The sequence below is a fragment of the Theropithecus gelada genome, chromosome 1 (assembly GCF_003255815.1).
Source record: "Theropithecus gelada isolate Dixy chromosome 1, Tgel_1.0, whole genome shotgun sequence".
Lineage (NCBI taxonomy): Eukaryota > Metazoa > Chordata > Mammalia > Primates > Cercopithecidae > Theropithecus > Theropithecus gelada.
Genome location: NC_037668.1, coordinates 14203764 through 14211982, shown reverse-complemented (window position 1 = coordinate 14211982; position 8219 = coordinate 14203764). Strand labels below are relative to the sequence as shown.

The 8219-nt window shown below is 45.9% G+C and overlaps 1 pseudogene; it reads right to left on the bottom strand.

The window, feature by feature from the left end:
• Positions 1 to 2387: 2387 nt before the first annotated feature.
• Positions 2388 to 3802, bottom strand: LOC112618471 (annotated as a pseudogene).
• Between the last annotated feature and the right edge of the window lie 4417 nt (positions 3803 to 8219).

Genomic DNA, 8219 nt, shown 5'->3' with positions numbered 1-8219 from the left:
GTGCCACAAAGTGGGTAACTTAAGCAACAGAAATTTTTTGTCACAGTTCTGGAGGCCAGAAGCCCAAGATAAAGGTGTTCCTTCTGTGGGCTGTGAGGGAGAATCTGTTCCATGCCTCTCTTCTAGCTTCTGGATGTCTTCTCAATATCGCATTTCAAATGCAGTATCTGGGCTGGACGCCGTGGCTCATGCCTGTAATCCCAGCACTTTGGGAGGCTGAGGCAGGTGGATCACTTGAGTTCAGGAGTTCGGGACCAACCTGACCAACATGGTGAATCCCTGTCTCTACTAAAAAACTACAGAAATTAGCTCGGTGTTTTGGCGGGTGCCTGTAATCCCAGCTACTTGAGAGGCTGAGGCAGGAAAATTGCTTGAACCTGGGAGATGGAGGTTGCAGTGAACCAAAATCATGCCACTGGCCTCCAGCCTGGGCAACAGAGCAAGACTCTGTCTCAAAAAAAAAAAAAAAAAAAAGAACAATTTCAATATTTGGTATTCCTTGGCTTGTAAGCATATCATCTTGATCTCTGCCTTCAGGTTCACATGGCATTCTCCCCATGTCTCTGTCTTAGTGTCCCTTTTTCCCCTTTTTATAAGGATACAGTCATATTGGATTAGGGCCCAACCTACTGGCCTCATGTTGACTTGATCAACAGCAGACACCCCATTTCCAAATAAGGTCCCATTCATAGATACTGGAGGTTAGGACTTCAACATCTTTTTGGGGATAAAATTTGACCATGACAGCTACCTACCTAAGATCTCTCAGCTTCTCCTCAGAATTCCTTGGTACTTTCACCTTACTCCTTCTTTGTTCCAGAAAAGTCTCTCTTTTCTTTGACCAGGCTAACTCCTTCCTAGGCCTTCTAATTCCATCCCTTCCAACTTCCTCCTGGGTCCTTCTGTGCCAGTTAGCCTTTCTTAGGCTTCTCTTCAGGATCTTCCCAGACTTACACATTTGCTTAGGTCTTCTTTCTGTTCCCCTGTGTCCTGCCATTGCTGCCTTCTGTTCTCTTGTTCTTTTTCATTCCATTGCCCACTGCGTCCACTTCCCCACCACTCATGTGTTCTCTGCACACTAGCTGTCAAAACAGCCCTTACACATGCAGTAAAGCATGGTGGCCAAGAGTGCAGTCTTTGGGAATCAGAATACCTGGCTTCATATCCTCGTTTACCTAATCTCTCTAACCTAGTTCTGTTCATCTCTAAGCATGGGTAGTAACAGTACTATAGTTTGGATGTGGTTTGTCCCTGCCCAAACTCGTGTTGGAATTTGATTCCCAATGTGGCAGTGTTGGGAGGTGGGATCTATTGGGAGGTTTGGGTCATAGAGGCAGCTCTCTCATAAATAGATTAATGCCCTCTGTGGGGGTGAGTCAGTTCTTCCTCTTGTGGGGATAGATTAGTTCTGGCGAGAGTGGGCTTTTAGAGTCTGGCTTCCTCAGTTTCTCTCTCTTGCTTCCTCTCTTGCCATGTGACCTCTTTGCACATGTCTGCTCCCCTTCCACTTACAGTCATGAGTGGAAGCAGCCTGAGGCCCTCAACAGATGCAGCTGTCCAATCTCGGACCTCCCAGCTCCCAGAATTGTGAGTCAAATAAGCCTCTTTTCTTTATATCCAGTCTCAGATATTCTGTTCTAGCAATGCAAAACAGATAAAGACAAACAGCATTTAATTTACAGGGCTTTAAAAAAAATTATATATATATATATATATATTAGCCTAATTATCTTAGCCTAAGGCCTTGTCTCAGCTATGTGTTAGAATTACAATTTTTTTTCCATTCAGGTTCCATTTATTTTTGACATTTTTTAATAACCATCCTAGTGGCAGTAACTCCTGCATCACTCTAGAACTTCAGGTTCTATTTCTGACTCTAGGACACAGGTCCCTGAAGGCCTCATTGACGCCAAGTCAGCATTTTCACCCAGTACTGCCCCCTGCTTAGTCACCTTTGTTTTTCTACTCACATTGAGCACGTGCCTGAAACACACTCGTTCTGTGCTTCCTTTAAGATGCACCTGACCGGGCCTGGCTGCTCATGCCTGTAAACCTGGCACTGTGGAAGGCAGAGGCGGGGTCAGGAGTTCGAGACCAGCCTCGCCGACATTGTGAAACCCTGTCTCTACTAAAAATACAAAAATTAGTTGGGCCTGGTGGCACATGCCCGTAACACCAGCTACTCGGGAGGCTGAAGCAGGAGAATCACTTGAATCTTGGAGGCATAGGTTGCAGTGAGCTGAGATTGTGCCACTGCACTTCAGTCTGAGTGACAGAGTGAGACTCTGTCTCAAAAAGAAAAAAAGAAAAAAAATGTACCTATGTCCTAGAGTTTAGTGCCCAAGTGTCTGGGACACAGCTTATCCACCCCACTAACCAGGCCTTCCCTAGGAGCAAAGACGGAGCTCCGGTTTCTCAGATGGCCATGAGCCACAGGCAGGGAAGGGGGCGGGGACAAAGGAGATCCTCTTGGGCTGCCTTACTTCCCTGAGTGTACCCATCAGCTCAGCCCGAATTGGGGCGATGATCTCCCAATTGACATGACACCTGTTGTCAAGACTGTCCAGAGGGGCAGGATCTGTCTCCAGTCTTAACTTGCTCAGCCCGCCTATGTGACGCAATAGGACTTTCAGAGCATTCACGGAGGTCTCATTTCCATGAAAGTAGAAGGTGGTGAGCTGGGAGCAGCGGCTCAGGGCAGGCAGGATGACCCGGAGTTGGGAGTCCTGGATCTGACAGTCCTCTAAGACGAGGGTCTCGAGAGTAGCAGCAGCTTTTTCTAGCAGAGCTCCAAGGGGCTCAAGATTGGTGGTCCACACTTGCATATGAATCAGATGCAGCTGCTTTAGTTGACTGAGGCTTGGGTACTGACACTGCATGTCCCGGTCAGCTAGGTAAGCATGACAGAATGTAAAGGCCTCCAAGGGGTTCTTGAGGCACCTGGGCAGGTGCTCCAGGTGCTCTTTAATATTATTGACCTTTCTTATATAAAGCGTCTGGGGGCTCCAGGCAGACGAATGGAGAGTCCAAGTCAGGAATGAACTGCTGTTGGCCGCGCATGTATAACTCACACCCATAACCGAAGGCTAAAAAGAGTTTATGAAGATTGCTCATCTGGCTCAGGTAAGGGGCAAACTTTCCTGTTCTATTCAGTGAGCACTTTTTCCAGACTTCCAACTCATGGATACTGCTGTCTGGGTATACCTTTCCCAATAAATTTCTGAAATTTGAAATGGGCATTGAGTAATTCTGTACCTTCCTACAACACAGGTGTACTAAACCTCTTCTGTAGTGGATCCACCCACAGGGTAGCGTAGACATTCATCCAGGGTATTTTCCTTTATGTAGAGGTCTATGAACACCTTCAAGGGCTGGTGCTCTCCTGTCCTTGGACAGTCCTGCACTGCCTGCCTCTTACTCATGGCCTCTGGGGAGCCGGACAGGGCCCTGGCTCCAGACCATATGGTCCAGAAATTCTCATGAACATCCCGCAAATCCAGCACTTGAAGTTTCCACCTCCTGGGGCGAACCTTCTAGCCAGCATATCAAGTCCCTTCAGCACAGCTCACAAGGTCTCCAGATGAGGTGTCTTCATCAGGGACCCCAGAGGGTGGCGGGGGAAGGGCCAGGCCAGTGCCATGGCCTTTAGACTCTCACAGCGTCTCCTGCTGACGGCCTCTGTGAACAGCAGGCAGAAGACCTCCTTGGGCAGCTCCTCCAGGGTGAAGATGGCCAAGAACTGGTTCCTCAGCAGGCTCTGCCCCACCAGCTCCAGGAGTGTGGGCGGGGCCTGGAGGCTCATTCTGATAAATGATCAGAGGAGCAGCCTTCCAAACAAGAGGTGGGCCTTTCACTTTGAAACTGCCATCCACAAATCCAATAGCTTTTTGTCAGTGAGGGAACTGTTTATTGGGAACCATGGAATCTGGCAGCTCCTCACGCAGTTCTAGAATCAGTTTTAGGGAAAAAGAGGATCCGTGCCTGTGAGTCTCTCCTTCTGGCATTCCCCAGGTGGCATGATCCTATATAAACCATTGCCATTTAAGTATGGAACTCTGGGAACTGCCATTCTCATTAACATGCTTATCTGACACCATCCCAGACAGTATAGGTATTTCAGGTGTCAGGATCATATTATGTCCTTCATTGATAGAGGTAGTTTCAGTTAACATTCCACAACCAGGCAGTAAATGCCCCTCAACTAGAAACTCTCTCGTCATGGCCGGGCACAGCGGCTCATGCCTTGAATCCCAGCACTTTGGGAGGTCGAAGAGGGTGGATCACTTGAGGTCAGGAGTTTGAGACCAGCCTGGCCAGCATGGCGAAACCCTGTCTCTACAAAAAATACAAAAATTAGCCAGACATGGTGTTGCTTGCCTGTAATCCCAGCTGCTTGGGAGGCTGAGGCAGGAGAATCGCCCGAACCTGGGAGGCAGAGGTTGCAGTGAGCTGAGACCACGCCACTGTACTCCAGCCTGAGCAACAGAGTGAGACTCCATCTCAAAAAAAAAGAAAGAAACTCTCTCATCCAAAGTCCCTGTGAGACCACCTTTTCATAATTATAACATTAAGAGAAACCTGACGTAGTTGACTCTTCTTGCTTCTGATCTCCAAGCTATCTTTGATCATTCCTGGGCATAAGCCAAGGTAGCACTGGGGGGAATTTAGTTAACAGTTTAACTTGACAGCAAGGATGGTGACAGCCCCTCCCTTAAACTACCCCACTCCTTGCTCAGGGACTGAACACTCAGCATTACAATTTTTTTGTGTGATTTTTACTACTCCTATTACTATGAAGCTAGTCATCATGTCTATATATTCAGTCACAAATCATTTACTATCTGTATTTTAACTACTGGCTAGACATTTTCTCTACATATTCTACTGACATTTCAATATATCCCAAAACTAAGACCTCCCCTCCCTCTACACTTCTGAGCTTTTTTCTGATTTTTAAATTTGTGTTAATGGCACCATTACACTTCTATCAGCTCTGGACACACACCTTGGAGTCAAGACTTCCTTTCCTGTATCAACTACATCCAATCAATAACTAAGTTCTGTAAGTTTCATCAATGAAACATTTAAAAATATATGTATCTGGGTTGGCCACAGTGGCTCATCTTGTACTCCTAGCACTTTAGGAGGCTGAGATGGGAGAATTGCTTGAGCTCATGAATCCAAGATTATGGAGCTATGATCATGCCACTGTGCTCCAGCCTGAGCAATAGAGCAATATATATATATATATACACACACACACACACACACACACGCCTAGTTTAGGTTATTACTCCCCCTAGTCTATTCTAGTAGCCTTCTAATGGGATTCCTTTACTTCAATCCTTGTCATGATGTTTACTTCTGTATATTGCTGCCAGATTCTTCTTCTTAAAATGCTACTTGGTCATAGAACTTCCCTGCAGAAAAGTTTTCCATGGTTCCTGTTTACCTACAAGGTAAAATCCAAACTCTGACATTCAAATGCCTTTATGATATGGCTTCTCTTCCTTCTAGCCTCATCTCCGTATACCTTTGACTACACAGAAGCATCAGTCATATTGAAAACATGCCCAGTACTTTTTTATTTGTGGGTCTTGGTTTAAGGTATTTCCTTCTTTATTTTCATTTTTTAGAGACAAGGTTTTGCTCTGTCGCACAGGCTGGAGTACAGTGGTGTGATCATTGCAGCCTCAAACTCCCAGGCTCAATCAGTCCTCCTGCCTCAGCCTCCCAAAGCACTGGGATTATAGGCATGAGCCCCTTCGCCCAGCCGAGGTGTTTCCTTCTACTTGGAACACTTATTCCATTCCTTATCTTTCAGTGCTCTTCTTAAGTATGCCTTCCTCTTGGTAGGCTTCTCTGGCTCCTTCAACTGGGTGAGTTCTCTCCCCTTGCTGACTCTCAGCATATTATTTAATATCTCCTGTGGCCCTTAACATCATGTCTTACACTCCTTGGTAGGACATTCTTTAGTCTCGTTTTCATATCTCCTGAAAGTTACAACAGTGCCTCATATATGCAGATGCACATAATTGTTGAGACCCTTGACCTGATTTGAAGACTGCTTAACTTTGAATATCAAGTTTCGTTTTAAAAAATTCTCAATAGGCTAAGAGTGAGTGACAAGGCAAATGTGAGTGAACGCTGCGGTGCAGTGTGAAGCAGGGCTTTAGCTCCCAGCCCACTAGAACCTCTCCCTGCTTATCCCTCCATGTCTTTTCATGGCTTCACCTCATCTCCCACTCACACCGTGGGGAAATTCATGGGTTTTGGGGGAATTGTCAACACAGGACTAAGATGCTCGTCCCCGCTCCCTTCCCGCAATCCTTTCTCTCCCTCATCTTGGCCTTCTTTCACCTTTTCCTTCTTGGCTCAGACACTTTCTTCTCTCTGCTTCTTCTCCTTCTGCTTTTCCTGTTTGCCTCACCTTCTCTATCACCATCTAGAGCCATAAAGGACGTTGAGTCTGGGGCTGGGCTGAAGATAAGAAGCAGAGACAAACAGATACATTCGCCTGGAGAAAGGCTAGCCCACTGAACCAAGGTGTGACCCCTCATGGCTTCTTTGGTCCCCAGCAGCACCAGACTTCTGACTCCCCTCTGACTACTGTCATCTCACTGCCTTCTTCACTAACTTCAAACTACTCAGCTTGCAGACATGCAGCAACTGCTCTTTGTCCTTTTGGTTTGAGTTAAGAACAGAGGTTTGCAAAGTGATGGCTTTATCCACAGACACCTATGGAATGCAAAGTACTTGCTCCTTCCATTTACAGAACAAACAGCTGAGAACCAGGAATGCTGCCTCCTCATAAAGCCCTGCTAGCCCTGTCTTCCTCCCTCTGGCTTCTCACCTGCAGATCCCTCTACCCCACAAGTGCACTATCGTATGACTGCGGGTGCCCCCAGGGAGGTGCAATTTAATCTTCAACCTGTTTCTCCAAGGAGATCGCTTTTCCGGAGAACATTTTTGGAAGAGCTTAAATGTTTTAGTCTGATTATCTAGCATTCCTTGTCCTGCCTGCCCCTCCCTTAATGCTTCCCCTTGTCTCCATCAGCAACCTCTTTGTAAACCAGTTTCATTATCTCTAGTTGTACCAGTAACTTTCCACTCATTATCATGATTCCTCTACTACCAGTTTATCCCAAATGACCCATGTGTTTAGAGACCACTGCACTGGACACAGATGACTCACTTGGGCATGTCCAGGTGAATGGTGAGTTCTTGTCTGTCACAAGGCCAGAACTCCCTAAACTTCAAATATGAAGTCCTTTAATTATTAGGAAGTTGAATTTTGCTTCTGGTGCAAGAATTTTTAGGAACCAAGAGGACACATTTTAGAGCATTTTAAGCTCATTTGAGACACATTTGTAAATCTGAGGGATTCCTTATATCTGTATCCCTACTATTATTACTCAGAATTCCCTAGTTTTAGCACAGGATAACAAAAGGGTGATATTCAAGTTCACTAGAACTAATCATGGTTGGCCAAATTTCTTGTGAATCTAACAAATGTCTAGAGTTTCGTTTCCGAGCTGACCTCAGTATATGATTGTCAGTAAATCCCAGGCCCCCTGGGGACAGCCGGCTAGTGCAACAGCAATCTTTCTAAAGTGGTTGGTCAAATACAGCCACATACAATATGGATGTCTCTCACAAACAGAATGTTGAGTGAAAGAACCGAGCCCTAAAAGAGAAAATGCCATACAATTCAATTTTTCAAAATTTGAAGGCAAAGAAAAAAATCAACTGTGCCAGGTGCCAGGGTAGTGGTCACCTTGGGAAGGTAGTAACTGACACAGATGGGGGGCACCTGGGGTGCTGGTAATATTTCTTCAGAAGATAGGTTTGCTTTGTGAAATTTCACTTTGCTTTGTGAAAGTGCACTTACGATCTGTGCACTTTTCTGTATGTGTGGCATATTCCAACAGGTTTTTTAAAAAGTTTGTCAAGATCTTGGCTGCTGAGCTTGGGATACGTGTCAGATGATACTATGGAGGCCAAAGCAATTCTATCTTTGATGCTGACTCGCCATTTGGCTTCTGATTGACCCCTCTTCTGGGAAGGCCTCTAAGATTTTTGGTTTGTTCCTTACGGGTGAGTTCCTACTTACTGTAAATTCTGCTCTTACGGCAAATTCCTACCCATTCCCTCTGAAGCATGTGCGCCCCTCTTCTACAGTATATAAACACCCAGTCTGGGGGGTAATGGCGCAGGAT